General features: G+C 41.2%; 1 long non-coding RNA gene across 1 annotated transcript; it reads left to right on the top strand.

Annotated features, from left to right (window-relative positions):
* The first annotated feature begins 702 nt into the window (after window positions 1-702).
* On the top strand, window positions 703-2,811 carry LOC127490975 (uncharacterized). Its single transcript, XR_007919384.2, has 3 exons — window positions 703-810; window positions 1,530-1,584; window positions 1,883-2,811. It is a non-coding gene; the product is annotated as an uncharacterized lncRNA (long non-coding RNA).
* Window positions 2,812-14,746: the final 11,935 nt, after the last annotated feature.

The following is a 14,746-nucleotide window of genomic DNA, read 5'->3' on the forward strand; positions in this document are numbered from 1 at the left end:
TTAATTATAAGCAGATGGATGAATTATTTTAATCACTGCTATATATCTTAACAGTAGTTCATACATTGACACAAAGTGAAGAACATCAAACAGAAATTAAATGCTAGGGAAGGAAAGCAGCCAGCCTTCAAGGGAAGCAATTGATCACAACCTGTCATCTTTAAAGACCAGAAGAATGCAAAATAAACACTTGGGATTAGTGTACTAAATATGGTTCCTCAGGCTTCAGCTCTGCCCTCTGATAATTCCTCTATCTCATTTATTTTAATGCTTTATCATGTATCTCTCCAGCTCTGTAATTAGCCTTTCAGGTATTCTCCTTTTCTTCCTGCCTTTGAAATTATGTATGGTGTGATTCTGCCGGGAGAAGATATTATTAACATCCAGTACAAGAGAAGCAACTTTGGAAAAGATTCCATTTTATAGTTCACATACTGAAATTCTTGCTGAAACTCACAGATATGTTAGGGTTGATTTGGAGCTAAAATGTTAGACGATTTATCATATTTTTTTTTTAAAAGAGAAAGAGTCTAGCTTGGTTTGCAGGTAAAGCAGTTTTATAAGAGGGATCTGGATTTAGAGTCATTGACTTCAAACTATTTGATTTTTTTAAAGTCTAAGATTAATTTCTGAATTAAAGTAATTAAATATTATCATCTTACTGCTTTGTTTCTGAGTTCACTTTTCCTTGACTAAAAAGAACATCACCAATGCCTGTGTTTTCTTCCATAGCAGTGAATGTGCTGATTATTACACAGTAAATCATGCTTGGAATTTATACTCTGCCGGGAATTTTGCTCTAGAGGAAGGGTATGTTCCTGATGCTTTATTACAGTGTGTGGATCTATTTATTTCTCAGTCTCATTTTTTTAAAAAAATTATTTATTTGAGAGGTGGAGTAGAGTGACAAAGAGAGAGGTAGACAGACAACTAGATACACACACACATCCCAGAGAGAGAGAAAGAGAGCGAGCGCGAGAGAGATCTTCTATTCACTGGTTCACTCCCCCCGACAGTGGCTGCAATAGCCAGGCACCAGGAACTCCATCTTGGTTTCCCACCTGGGTGGCAGGGGCCCAAATACCTGGGCCATTCTCTGCTGCCTTTTCAGGTGCATCAGCAGGAAGCTGGATTGAAAGTGGAGCATTGGGGATGGTGCTGTGACGTAGTGGGTAAAGCCACTGCTCGCAGTGCCGACATCCCATATGGGTGCCTGTTCAAGTCCCAGCTATTCCACTTCTGATCCAGCTCTTGCTGCTGCCTGGGAAAGCGGTAGAAGATGGCCCAAATCCTTGGGCTCCTACCCGCATGGGAGACCTGGAAGAAGCTCCTGGCTCCTGGCTTCGGATCAGCCAGCTCCAGCCGTGGCAGCCAATTGGGGAGTGAACCAGCGGATGGAAGACCTCTCTTTCTCTCTCTGCCTCTCCTTCTCTCTCTTTGTAACTCTGACTTTCAAATGAATAAATAAATAAATCTTTAAAAAAAAAGAAAATAGAGCAGCAGGAACTTGAACTGAAACTCCTTTGTAGGATGCAGGCATCACAGGCAGAGACTTAACCCACTGTGCCACAATGATGAACCTTGGTGAGTCACTTTAGATTATTTATTATTAAACACTGAAAGCATAAAATAATGCCTACAATTGAATAGATATACTGTTCTCACTTTGACCTCTTTGATCTTGTAAATACTGGATTGTTTCTAGTGTTCTGAATGTGGATGTAATATTAAATTATTGATTTATCATATATTACTTCATAGACCAGAAAGAGTGGGATTTTCTGTGTTTAACTTTGCCCTAAACCACATTTTGTCATTGACTTTGTAGCTTATCTAGGGCAAAGTTTTAATCTTTTCTGACTTCCTTTTGTAATGTCTCTAGGCTTCTTCCTTCTGCCGGGTATTGGAAAGTACCCATGGACTCAAACTTGCCTTGGAATTATCTGAAGACCAACATCATTTGGAGTTTCCCATTCATAGAGAATCCATGTTCCAAAGTTTGAATGGATTTTTGTTGTAAATGTTATTTGATGTTTTAGTTTATTTATGCAATGGCCTCTTCTTAATGCTCTTAATACTGAGGATTGACTGCCTTAGGAAAAAATATTCTAACTATGATGCTATCAACAACAGTTTGTGGGTTTCAGATCAAGAGATTGGAGGATTTTTCACACAAACATTGAGAAATATTTGTACAATCCTAAAGCAAATAATTCCAGGTTCAGAATACCTATCTGCCACATTCTCTGATTTGTATAGAAATAAAAAATATCATGGGAAATTGAGGCTGTGTTACTGATATTGTTGTGACTCTCAGAAAATCTGTTATCCTTTTACAACCTATACTTCCTCAGTTGTGGAATGGAAATGAAATAAAATAAAGGGCATGGGACTTAGCAGGACTCCATTAAATTCCCTCCTTCTCTCTCTCCCTCTTTTCCTTTGTTCTTTCCTTGGTAGCTTCTCTATGTGCACTCTGAGGACGAGAAAAGCAGCCCCTGAGAACCAAGAGCTGGCTTTTTATTCATAACTAGTCTTCAGGATTTCCCTATAGAACATGAATAATTTTATAGAATACTATCAGACAAGAACATTCTGTGATGCTGATGGAGCAAGCCGAATCAAGAACACTCCATAATCAGAGCAAAAAACAGACGAAAATCTTGTTCCAACCAAGACCAAGCATTGCCCTTTTTGGTGAATCCAAGTGACTGCTACTTCTTTGCCCACGATAGATTTAGCTTCACTTCATTCTCCCTTTTCCTAAGGTAAGAGAACATAGTCTTTTGAAGTTTGTTTTTATATTTGCAAAATGAGCTTTGTGGGGAGCAGCCCGGACTGGACTGAGTTACTGGAATTAAGACTTGTTCTGTGCATCTGCTCTCCCACAATATGGCGCTGGGAGAGAAGTAAACAGCTTCCGCACAGCTGCCTCCAGTTCAGCCAATAAACAGCAGGACCTGCTCCTGATTGGAGGAGAGCAGCGTACTCGGCGTGTGGGCAGCCGAGTTAGGATTGGCGGAGGAGGACTATAAAGGAGGAGAGAGACGGCATGCACGAGGAACATCTAAGGGGAACATCTAGCTGAAGGAACACCTGTGCAGCCCCCGAGAGAGCTGGCCGGCGGTGTGCCGCTCCCCTGCGGAAGTGGGGAATGTGGCCAGGGGGAACTGCCCTTCCACGGAGGTGGAAGGGATAGTAGCCAACCCGGGAAGAACCAGCAGCAAACCTGGGGAGGGCCGAGCAGACGAAAGAACAGTGCAGGGTCCTGTGTCGTTCCTCCACGAAGACGGGGAGTGACAAGCTTTCCTTATAACAGTGCTTATTGTGAATTGAATGTTTGTGTCCTCTCTCCTTCCTCCAAATCCATATGTTAAAGCTCTGACTCCTGCTGTGGTTATATGTGGACATGGAAGCACTATGGAGGCACAATTACATAAAATGCTCACCACACAGATATAGTAATTAGAAATAATCTCGCAACACTGGGCAGTAGTAAATTGTAGTGAAAATCATTAGAGTTTAATCTAGAATTATTGTAGATGAAGTTTGAGTATTTTTGACTTTTATTTTATTTTTACAGTTTTATTTATTTAGTCATTTGAAAGGTAGAGTGACACCCAGAGAGAAATCTTCCATCTGCTGGTTCAGTCTCCAAATGCCTGCAATGGCCAGGGCTGGGCAAGCTGGGAGCCAGGAGACAGTAACTCCATCCAGTTCTCTCACATAGGTGGCAGGAACTCAGCTACTTAGGGTATCATCTGCTGTCTCCCAGGCTCATCATTAGCAGGGAGCTGATTGGAAGTAGAGGCAGGACTCCATCCAAAGCAGTCTATTGTGGGATGCTTACCAGTATCTGAAGCAGTCTCAAGGAGAGACTTAACCATGCCCTGACTCCTGTTTTTAACACAATTGTTAACATTGTGAGTTTCTGTAATTTAACTTTTGATAGTAGTTATGTTTAATAACAGACTCACAGGGGCCGACATTGTGGCACAGCCAGTTAAACTGCCCCCTGTGATGCTGGCGTCCCATATTGGAGTGCCAGTTTGAATGTGGGATGCTCCACTTCCCATCCAGCTCCCTGCTGGTATGCCTGGGAAAGCAGTGGAAGATGGCCCAAGTACTTGGGCTGCTGCTACCCATGTGAGAGATGCAGATGGAGTTCCATGCTGCTGATTTTGGCTTGTCCTAGCCCCAACCATTGCAGCCATTTTGGGGAGTGAAATCAGTAGATGGAAGATCTTTCTCTGTCTCTCCTCCTTTCTCTGTCACTCTACTTTTCAAATAAATAAAATAAATCTTAAAAAGACAAAAACAGGCTTACAAAATTCTTGAAAATTTACTTTTTTTTGGTTAACTACTGTGAGCTGGCTTTTGCACACCACTATCAGATGATTTTTTTTCTGTAACAATATTATTTGGATCCTTTGCTGGTTAAATCACCATTTGGGTAGTCACAAACTCTGTATCTGCAATGAATTTTGTTCACATATAGCAAATTGTGTTTGGAGGCACCTCCATGAAACAATTTGAGTTTATAACACTTGGTTGAAGTTATCACCCCTAAAGGTGCTGGATTAGTTGACTGTTAATAACCTCTCACTCAAGCTCTGAATAACAGGAATAACAGTAAATTAGATAAAGTGTCGTAAAATTGTATGTGACTAAAGATAATGTTAATGCACTGTTTATTTCTTTATTAAAAAATCCTAGGAGATGAGATTTTGGGTTCTTTCACTATAAAAAAATGCTAAATGCTAATGTGATAAATAAACTTACTCTGATTGGTTATTGATTTTTACATATGTATACATGTAATGAAACATCACATAATATCACATAAATATGCACAAATAAAAAATGAAAACAATTGATTTTCACATTTGTAAGGGCACAAATGTTTTTTACTAAATGGGCCAGGAGCTCATTTTTTTATTGTCATATCCTGATCTCAGTGCTTATTATTATCATCTATTATTGCTTCTGAAACTTCTCTTAGTTTCTAGAAGAACATACAATTCCCAAGTTATGAATATGGCTTTGGAATTAAAATTCATTCCTATGTGACCTGAGCATCCTATGTATCCTCTCTGATATTCAAACTCATTATTATAGGAGTGTAATGGAACTCAGTAAGATTATATTTTCATACCTAGCTATGTGATATTATCCATTCAAAATATTCAGCCAGTTCATGGACACTGTCCCTGGTTGACATGAGCTGTGTTGTTCAGATGCTCCTTTGGATCTCTTTGCATTTTCAGTTATGTCTTAATCCTCATTTTGTTCTAGAAGTGATCAGAATGAGAGAAGCTAGTCAAAGAAGGGAGGAGGCCGATGATGTTTTCGAGCAGAGTAACTCCAGTATGACCCAAGAAATTTCTAGTCCCTGATCAGGGCATGCAGTGGGTGAGGAAGCTTCTCTCCTTCTGAAAGCATGAAGATGGAGAATTGCTGCCTCCTGACAATTAGTGTGTGGTTATTACTTTCCATGAGTCCTGCTCTTTGGGTTTCTCTCAAATACCATTAAAACCAGACACTCATCAAGCTAAGGACTAGAGGTTTTTTTTTTTTTTTGTATTAGAATTTGCTCTTAACCCAATTGGGATGGGAGAGGAGATAGTTTCTGTGGACTGTGTCAGTCTCTGGGTGATGTGTCCTTCACCCAAGCCCCCTTTGTTTTCCAGTGCCGTTCAGTTTCCTAATGGCACCACATGCACTAATTACCCCAATTGCCCTCCCATTCACTCCTCTGAATCAGAATCAAACATGGATTTGAATCTTGCCTCTCCCTCTTACACATCACTCAACTTCTCCAAGCTTTAGTTTTTCAGTCTGTAAAATAGTGATAATGATTTATTTCTTACAGTTGTCATAAAGATTAAATGATATAAGGTAACTGCATATTAATACCTAACATTTCAATAAGACTTGATTTATTCACAGATTAATCACACATCTGAAAGAATCATCTTGACACTTGGAGTTTTTATTTTAACTTTTTATTTTATCTATCAGCTCAATTTTAAGTTTCCTTATACTGTTCTTTCTTGGCAAATATAGCTTCCAAGTTATATAACAGAGCCTACTGTGGCCTGGATTATTAAATTTTATTATCTAGCGCCTCAAGCAGTGTTGAAAATACAGAAGAAATATTGGGAGCTTGGTGACCCAAAGGGACTGCAGAAACTCACTTTCTGCCTGTACCAGAGGGAAGGACAAGCCCATGAGGTAAGAGAGACACTCACAGGCTACCCTATCAGCTACTTGAACTCTGTGCTTCTTATCTCTCTCCTTGGAGGGAAGCTCAGAGGAAGCCTTTGCCCTCTAACATCTAGGTTCAAACTAATCTTTATTATATCATATCAGTGCCACATCAAAGCACTGCCTACACTTGACTCCCCAGGCCCACTAACAATTAAGTTCTTTGCACTGAATTTATTCCCTACCTCTCTCCACATCGATGAGTCAAGTGATATTGTCGATACAAATTGGGCTTGCTAACTAACTAGAAATCTTCCAGAGATGTATCAGCAAAGATGATTTGGGAAGTAATGTGTTTTGGAGTATTGGCGTAAGGAAACTTGTTATATTTTCATTTTTTTCCACTTATTTGACAGGTAGAGTTAGACAGTGAGAGAGAGAGAGACAGAGAAAGGTCTTCCTTACGTTGGTTGACCCCCCAAATGGCCGCTACGGCTGGCGCTGTGCTGATCCGAAGCCAGAAACCAGGTGCTTCCTCCCAGTCTCCCACATGGGTGCAGGTGCCCAATCACCTGGGCCATCCTCCACTGCCTTCCCAGGCCACAGCAGAGAACTGGACTGGAAGAGGAGCAGCCGGGACTAGAACCTGGCACCCATATGGGATGCCGGCGCCACAGGTGGAGGATTAGCCAAGTGAGCCATGGTGCCGGCCCCTATATTTTCTTGTAGCAGCTTGGTTTCTACTCCTCTGTGTACCTTTTATTTTTCTTACATCTAAAGCATCTCTGTAATTTTAAAGCATGGATTGATCTCTTAAACTGTGAATGGCTGGGTGAGAATGGGAATAAGGATAGAGAAGGCATAATCCCTGTGGTCACAGAGTCCTTAGGCAGGCAGGATAGTAAACAGGCTAGTATAACACTGATATATATCTTTGCATAAGGATTATGGATAATATAGGATGGGAGGATCAGGCATGGCTTCTGTAAGAGGCCAACTTAGGAGCTAAACTTTGGAAGATGATGCATTGATTAGTTCTCATTTCTCTACCACTTCCAGGTCCATTTTCCTCCCATCTTTGCCAAACTCAGCATCCCAGGAAGCTGACTCCTGTTGTGGTGGATACTGAGATGCATCACTCACAAAAGAATGACTTGGTCTTCCAACTACTGGAATGCAAATTTAAAGGGTCAACCATCTTTAAGGATAGAAACTGTCTCATATTAGGCCATACCTCCTTCTAATGGCATCTGATATCCAATGGCCGGTCACTGTGAGATTATGAATGCCAGAATTTCTTGCTACAACTTGAGAGATTTTAAGGATCAATGCAGGCCTAGATTTTTTTCTCAAAGAAATCTTTTATTTAGTGAGTACAAATTTCATAAGTACAACTTGAGGAATATAGTGATTCTTCCTTTCATATCTACCATCCCACCTCCAATCTCACCCCCCCTCCCATTTCCAGTCCCATTCTCCATTAAGATTCATTTTTAATTAACTTTATACCAGAAGATCAACTCTATACTAAGTAAAGATTTAAACAATTTGCACACACACACACACACAAACTGAGAGCAAGTTTTACAGTTAATTCTCATAATACAGCTCATTGAGGACAGAGGTCCTGCATGGGAAGTAAGTGTGACTCCTGTTGTCAATTTAACAATTAACACTCTTATGCATGATGTCAGTGATCACCTAAGGCTCTTGCCATGAGCTGCCAAGGCTATGGAAACCTTTTGAATCCACAATCTCCGTCAGTATTTAGGCAAAGCCATAAGCAAAGTGGAAGTTCTCTCCTCTCTTCAGAGAAAGGTACATCCTTCTTTGATGACTATTACTTTCCACTGGGGTCTCTTTCACAGAGATCCTTCATGTAGGATATTTATTTATTTATTTATTTATTTTTGCCACAATGTCTTGGCTTTCCATGCCTGAAACACTCTCATGGGCTTTTCAGCCAGACCAGATGCCTTAAGGGCTGATTCTGAGGTCAGAGTGCTATTTAGGGCATTTGTCATTCTGTGAGTTGGCTGTGTGCAGACTTAAATCTTGCATAGACTCATCTGAGGCCTTTGTTGAGAGCGCACCTTAGTTCACTTTCTTCTTTGCCCGGTCCTGTTTCCTCCCATCTCCCCTACACATAGCCCACCAAAGAGATGTATTGGATATGCATGCTGCAGACTAATCTCTTTCTCCAGTGCATTTTACACATGACACAAGTATGTGGCAGAGCACAGGCTTCCTGGCTGGCTAGGTTCCTGCTGAGTTCAACTAATGTCATGTGATCAGGGATGTGGAGGAGAATGAGGGATTTGCTCTATGCATTTTCCCCACTTCCAGGCCGTTCTCTGGCAGTAGTTAGTCCTGGGGCTATGGTTTCTATGCATAAAGACCCCTCCCTGGCAATGGCTCTCACTCCTTCATATCTGAGAGTGGCAACACTTCTCTCTGTTGCTAGTCTTTGGGGAACTCAATATCTCTAGCTGGTTTTCTTAATCCTACTTCCTTAATCTATATAGATTTAAATTCTCATAGATTTCCCAACACATTCAGTTGAAGCAGTAATGTGCTGGGAAATGTTTAACCACTAGTTCTATTTAAAAAAATAAGAAAGGGACTGGCACCATGGCAAAGTGGGTTAAAGCCCTGGCCTGAAGTACCAGCATGCCATATGGGTGCTGGTTCTAGTCCTGGCTGCTCCTCTTCCGATCCAGCTCTCTGCTATGGCCTGGGAAAGCAATAGAAGATGGCCCAAGTCCTTGGAGACCTGCACTGGTGTGGGAGACCCAGAAGAAGCTCCTGGCTCCTGGCTTTGGATTGGCACAGCTCCGGCCATTTCGGCTATCTGGGGAGTGAACCATCAGATGGAAGACCTCTCTTTTTTTCCGTCTCTACCTCTCTCTGTAACTCTTTCAAATAAATAAAATAAATCTTTAAAAAGAAAATAAAAAAGAAAGAAAAAATATGAAGTTCTGATTTGCAGCATTTTCCAGTTTCTGTGGTGTAAATATTCCCATCACACCCCGACATGGTGTCATTCATCACAGGTGGTACAGATGCTCAGTAGTTCTACTATACTGGTAAAACAGACCTAAATAATGCCAAGGTTTTATATCAGCATAAAATAATGGGAAAGGATGGATTTTGAATATTTATTACCTTTGTTTTAAATGTAATTGAAATCATAATGAATTAATTTTTATTGATGACTGTGTTTAAGAGCCAATTTGCAAAGTTCCTGAGAATTAACAACTGATGTTTGCCATGTCAGTCTGCGCCATCATACTTCTGAGAGGAATTTTATGCTGGAATCTTGACTGACACAGATAAGTAGCTGCTAACTAGGCAACATATGAAGGTACTTCAAAGGGTTCATGGAGAAATGTAAGTTCTGCCTATTCACAGATTTTGGCTATTTAGGCATACTATGAATTTAAGATCAGAAAATAAGTCTGTAGATAGAATCTTAGAGAAGGGATTTTGTTTCTCAAATGAGCTTTGTCAGATTTCTGGAGAAGGAAGCTGAGGGCTCAAGTTGAATTCTCTGTCTCCGGAATGTGGGTTTGATGGGAAGATTGGGGATAATTGAGTTGGGAAGAAGAAGTTGGAATCTTTTTTTATTTTTAGTTGTAAACTTTATTTATTTTCATTTACTTTAAAGGCAGATAAATGGAAAGAGAGAGACAGAGCTAAGTCTTCTATATGATAGTTCACTTCTCAAATGCCTGTGACATCCAGGGGTGAACAGGTTAAGTCAGGAGCCAGGGATGCAATCTTGTTCTTCTGTGTGGATGGCAGGGACCCAAGTACTTGAACCATCACCTGCTTCCTCGCAGGGCACGTTAGCAGGAAGCTGGAATTAGCAGCAGAGATGGGACTTTGACCTAGATACTCTGATATGGGATCCAGACACCCCACACAGTGTCTTCACTGCTGTGCCATCTCCAACCCCAATCAGTCCTCAGATTTTATGCTGGAGGATTTGTGCTAGAGTTTCAGCAGTTGCCCAAAGTTAAAGGGCTTGGAAATGATGTAGCTGAGAGTCAATCCCCATCTATATCTCTCATTGCCTTACTTATAAATTCTTTTAGACACTTTCCTCTCCCACTCTTTCAGTGTGAGTGGATCTGTTCCTCATCCCTGCCTCCCTTGTCATGGTGAGGGCTTTGGGGCTTTGGGACCAATGAAGACACTCCAGATGTTGAGATGAAAGACAGACCCCTTTATCTAGTTGAGAAGACATTGTATGTTTTTGTTTGTTTGGGCCTCAAGTACAATAGGCGTAAAGTGAGGTCCAATGAAAGTGTGTCCCTGATCCCTATCTGGCGACCCTGTGCTTAATAGTTTTTCCTCACTCCCTGCAATCAGTTCTCAGGGTGAGATCTCATCTGAGTTGTAATGATATGCATGGCATACATCCTCGTGGCTGCTGTGTAGTCCCCTTGGCTAGGAAGGGGTTAAGTTCTCTAGAGTACTGGAAAGAGAAAAATTGAGCTGATATGGGAGGTCATGGGCAAATGACAAGTAAGAGGATGAGGATTTAGTTTAGTGAGCACTGACTATACATCAGGCGCTATGCTAAGCACTTAACTGAATTATTGCATTTCACCTTCAAAACTATTTTAAGAAATAAGTGCTAACTTATATCCAAATTGTTGGTGGGAAAACTGAAAACAATTAACCAGCTTGCTCCAATCCATAGCTAGGCTGAAGTGGTAGAACAAAGATATGAGATAATCTTTTCACGAGAACTCCACATTCCTCTGTTAGTTTATTATCCAGTTCTGAATAATAGGAGAAGAAAATTTAGGAAAAGGCTCAAAAAGTTCATGGAAAATTTGCATTATTTGTTGCAAAATTTATTTAATTATTTATTTATTTGAGAGTCAGAGAGAGAGAGACAGACACACAGAGAGCTCCCACCCACTGACTTGTTCACTCCCTGAGTGCCCCCAGTGGCTGGGGCTGGGGCTGAATCAGGAGCTGGGAACTCAGTTCAGGTGTCCCACTGATGTGGCAGGAACCCAATCACTCAGAGCCATTTCTGCTGTCACCCAAGGTCTGCATCAGGAAGTTGAAGTCAGGAGCCAGCACTGAGTTTGAACTCAGATACTCCAATGTGGGAAGTGCACATCTTAATCACTAGTCGAACCACTTGGTCCTGCATTATCTTCTATTTTTCCACAAACTTTTTTGATACCCTTTGAAGCATGATTTTCATGTCTTTGCAACAGACTCATCTCCAACCAGACTAGCATTTTCACATTTCCCAATTCCTTCAACACTTTGCTGTAACCATAATGAGTGCTGCCTAGTTTCAGAATCCTCTATGATCTCCCTTTTTCTGAGCCTACTTCCTGGGTAATCTTTTCTCTACCCCATTATCTTGGATGGTTTTGATCATCCTGCATCTCACCTGCGGACATGAAACCTTCCAGGTTTCATTAAACTCTGGATATCCCAAACTATCCCATGTTCCCAAGTGCAGCACACCCTATAATTTGCCTACCTCTTTTCTCTACTACAAGATAACTTTCATGAAAGCAAGGACTGTCTGCCTTGTTTGCTGCTGTATTGGCAACACCATGACTCAAAGCATGTTCAGTATATTCTTACTGAAAGGTGAAAGAGGATAAATTTTCCTCCAGGCGTTTGTACTAGGCTGTCCAGCCTCTTTTTCTGATGAATTCTTATGTGAATCTTTGTGTCTCTGTTGACATTCCCTCCTTCTGCAGCCCCAGCTGAGTTCGATGCTCCTTGTAGGTGTTTCATGGCATCCAGTTCGTCTCTTAAGCTCATCACTCATCATGTACTGTTGTCACTACTTCTCATTAATAGTGGACTGACAACTCCTTGAGGACAGAGTTTCCCTCTTAATTACCATGGTGTTCCCATTAGCCAGTGCAGTGCCTAGCACAGTGTAGTAACAGCTGGTAGAATGAATGGATACATTATTCTGGACACCACTAATTAAGGGACTATGACACTAACAATAGTCAGTCATCTAACAAATATTAATTATATGCCAACTCTGTGCTAGGTAAATGCCAGGTGATGAAGTTACAATAGTGAACAAAACAGATGTGTTTTTTGCTCTCATAGTTCTTAAAGATCATTGGTAGGGGTGGGATATAGTGAGAGGAAGGAGGTCCAGTTGAAGGTAACTGTTGAGTGGTAAATTATAATGATCAGCAGCCCTATTAAAGAGTTGTGTTAAAGTATAATACCTTTTCCTTGTTGAGTTAGTGTTGGGGATTACAAGGATGTACATATTTTACTTTTAACTTCTGCAGATCTCATAGGTTTAAAAAATAAGCATTTTTTAGCTTACACATAAAAATTGTGCACATTTATAAGCCATATGATGTTTCAGTGCTTATACTGTGCTCTACTGGGGGACTTATTGATGGTTTAGGATGTCCTCCTAATCTAAGCACCCTGTCTGAGCTGAAACACAGGATGATCAAGTCTTTCCGAGAGAATGGAGAAGAGAAAAGGCTATTCCAAGAAGCAGGCTCAGAAGCAGAGAAATCACTGAGAATTCTGTATATGAGGCAGCACTCATTGTATATTATCCAAATCAGGGTAAACCTATTTCTCCTCAAGCATTTACAGTTTAATTGACCTCATGATTTAGCCTACCCTTTTCATTTGTGGCATAGCCCGTCATTTCCAAGTGGCAGAGAAGCCCCCAGTTGCCTAAGTTGCATGATGGACCTCATTATGTAGAAGGTTTGCCCTCTGTACTTCTTAATTGTAAAGAAGGCTTCTTCTGACATGGCTTAGCTATCACCTTGCCTGAGATGGGAGGAGGGATGCCATGACCTCTGGACGTTCCCATATGTTCAATGCCTTTTTTTGATTATACCAATTAAGTACAGAGTTTGCTCTGAGTAAAGAAACCAGCAGGATGTGATGATGAAAAGCATGAGTGGGTCTATTTTGATTGAAGTTCTCATTATAAAATATGGAATTCGTACAGATTTTTTATTTAGGAGAAGGCACAATTAGGACTGAGCACAAAGCAAGGAGCATGAATCAGGACAAAAAAGGAACAAGCAAAGGAGCCAGATTCAAGAGAACTTGCAAGGCTCCTGGTGGCATGTGGATGACTAAGAGAAGGAAAAGAGTTAGGGATGACGGGAGTCTTTCATGTAAATAGATGAAAGGACAGGAATCTTAGACATGTCCTTAAGAAGGAGGCCTTAGTTGGGGAGAGTGAAGAGTCTCTGATGACCTGAAAGACAATTAGAGAAGAGCTTGTGCAGCTCACCAGTACATTTACCCACTACCAGCTTCTGTCTGGATTTCTCTCTGCACATAGGACTACAGTTCTCATCCACTGTTTGAAGCCATCCTCCTCACCTGAAACATCAAGTCCTACTTCATCATTCTACAGTTTCCCCTATCTTTTCTGACGCATTGGTTTACTGAAACATTTTTTATCAAGATGTAGTTACACTTATTTTTCCATTCAAGAAAAGTCCTTCATTTTCTTTCTTTTTTTAAAAAAAATATTTATTTTATTTATTTGTTTTTTTTTTTTTTTTTTTTTTTTTTTTTTTTTTTGACAGATAGAGTTAGCGAGAGAGAGAGACAGAGAGAAAAGTCTTCCCTCTGTCGTTTCACCCCCCAAATGGCTGCTACGGCTAGAGCTATGCCTATCCAAAGCCAGGAGCCAGGTGCTTCCTCCTGGTCTCTCATGCAGGTGCAGGGGCCCAAGCACTTGGGCCATCCTCCACTGCCTTCCTGGGCCACAGCAGAGAGCTAGACTGGAAGAGGAGCAACTGGGACTAGAACCCGGTGCCCATATGTGATGCCAGTGCCGCAGGCAGAGGATTAACCAAGTGAGCCACGGTGCCAGCCCCTATTTTATTTATTTGAAAGACAGAGTTACACAGAGAGAGAAGAAGCAGAGAGAGAGAGAGAGAGAGAGAGAGGTCTTCCATCTGATGGTTCACTCCCCAATTGGCCGCAACAGCTGGATAGGAAGAAGAGCAGCTGGGACTAGAACTAGCGCCCATATGGGATGCTGGCACTTCATGCCAGGGCTTTAATCTGCTGCGCCACAGTGCTGGCCCCTTATTTTCTTCTGTCTCCTAAACAAATACTTTCTTTGTTCCTCTTCCCAGAGAAAAAAAATTAGAGTTGTTTACATTTCAAGTCTCCAAATCCTCTCCTCCTGTTCTTTCTTGTTTTATTTTTTAACTTTATTTTTTACTCATCTACTTGAGATGTAGAGGGAGAGAGTGGGTGAGAGGAAGGGATAGAGAGAAAGAGGGAGAGAGAGAATTCTTTCATCTATGGATTCACTCCCCAAATGCTCACAATGGCCAGGACTGGGTTGGGATGAAGTCAGGAGCCAGGAAACTCAATCTAAGTTTTCCATGTGGGTGGTGGGAACCTAATTACTTGAACCGTCACCACTACTTCCTGTTATAGCAGGAATCTGGAGTCAAGAGTTGGAGCCAGAAATTGAACCTAGGCACTCTGGTGTAGGATACTGGGGTCTTGACTGCTAGGCTTCAATGCC

Source organism: Oryctolagus cuniculus, chromosome 11 (genome assembly GCF_964237555.1).
Source record: "Oryctolagus cuniculus chromosome 11, mOryCun1.1, whole genome shotgun sequence".
Lineage (NCBI taxonomy): Eukaryota > Metazoa > Chordata > Mammalia > Lagomorpha > Leporidae > Oryctolagus > Oryctolagus cuniculus.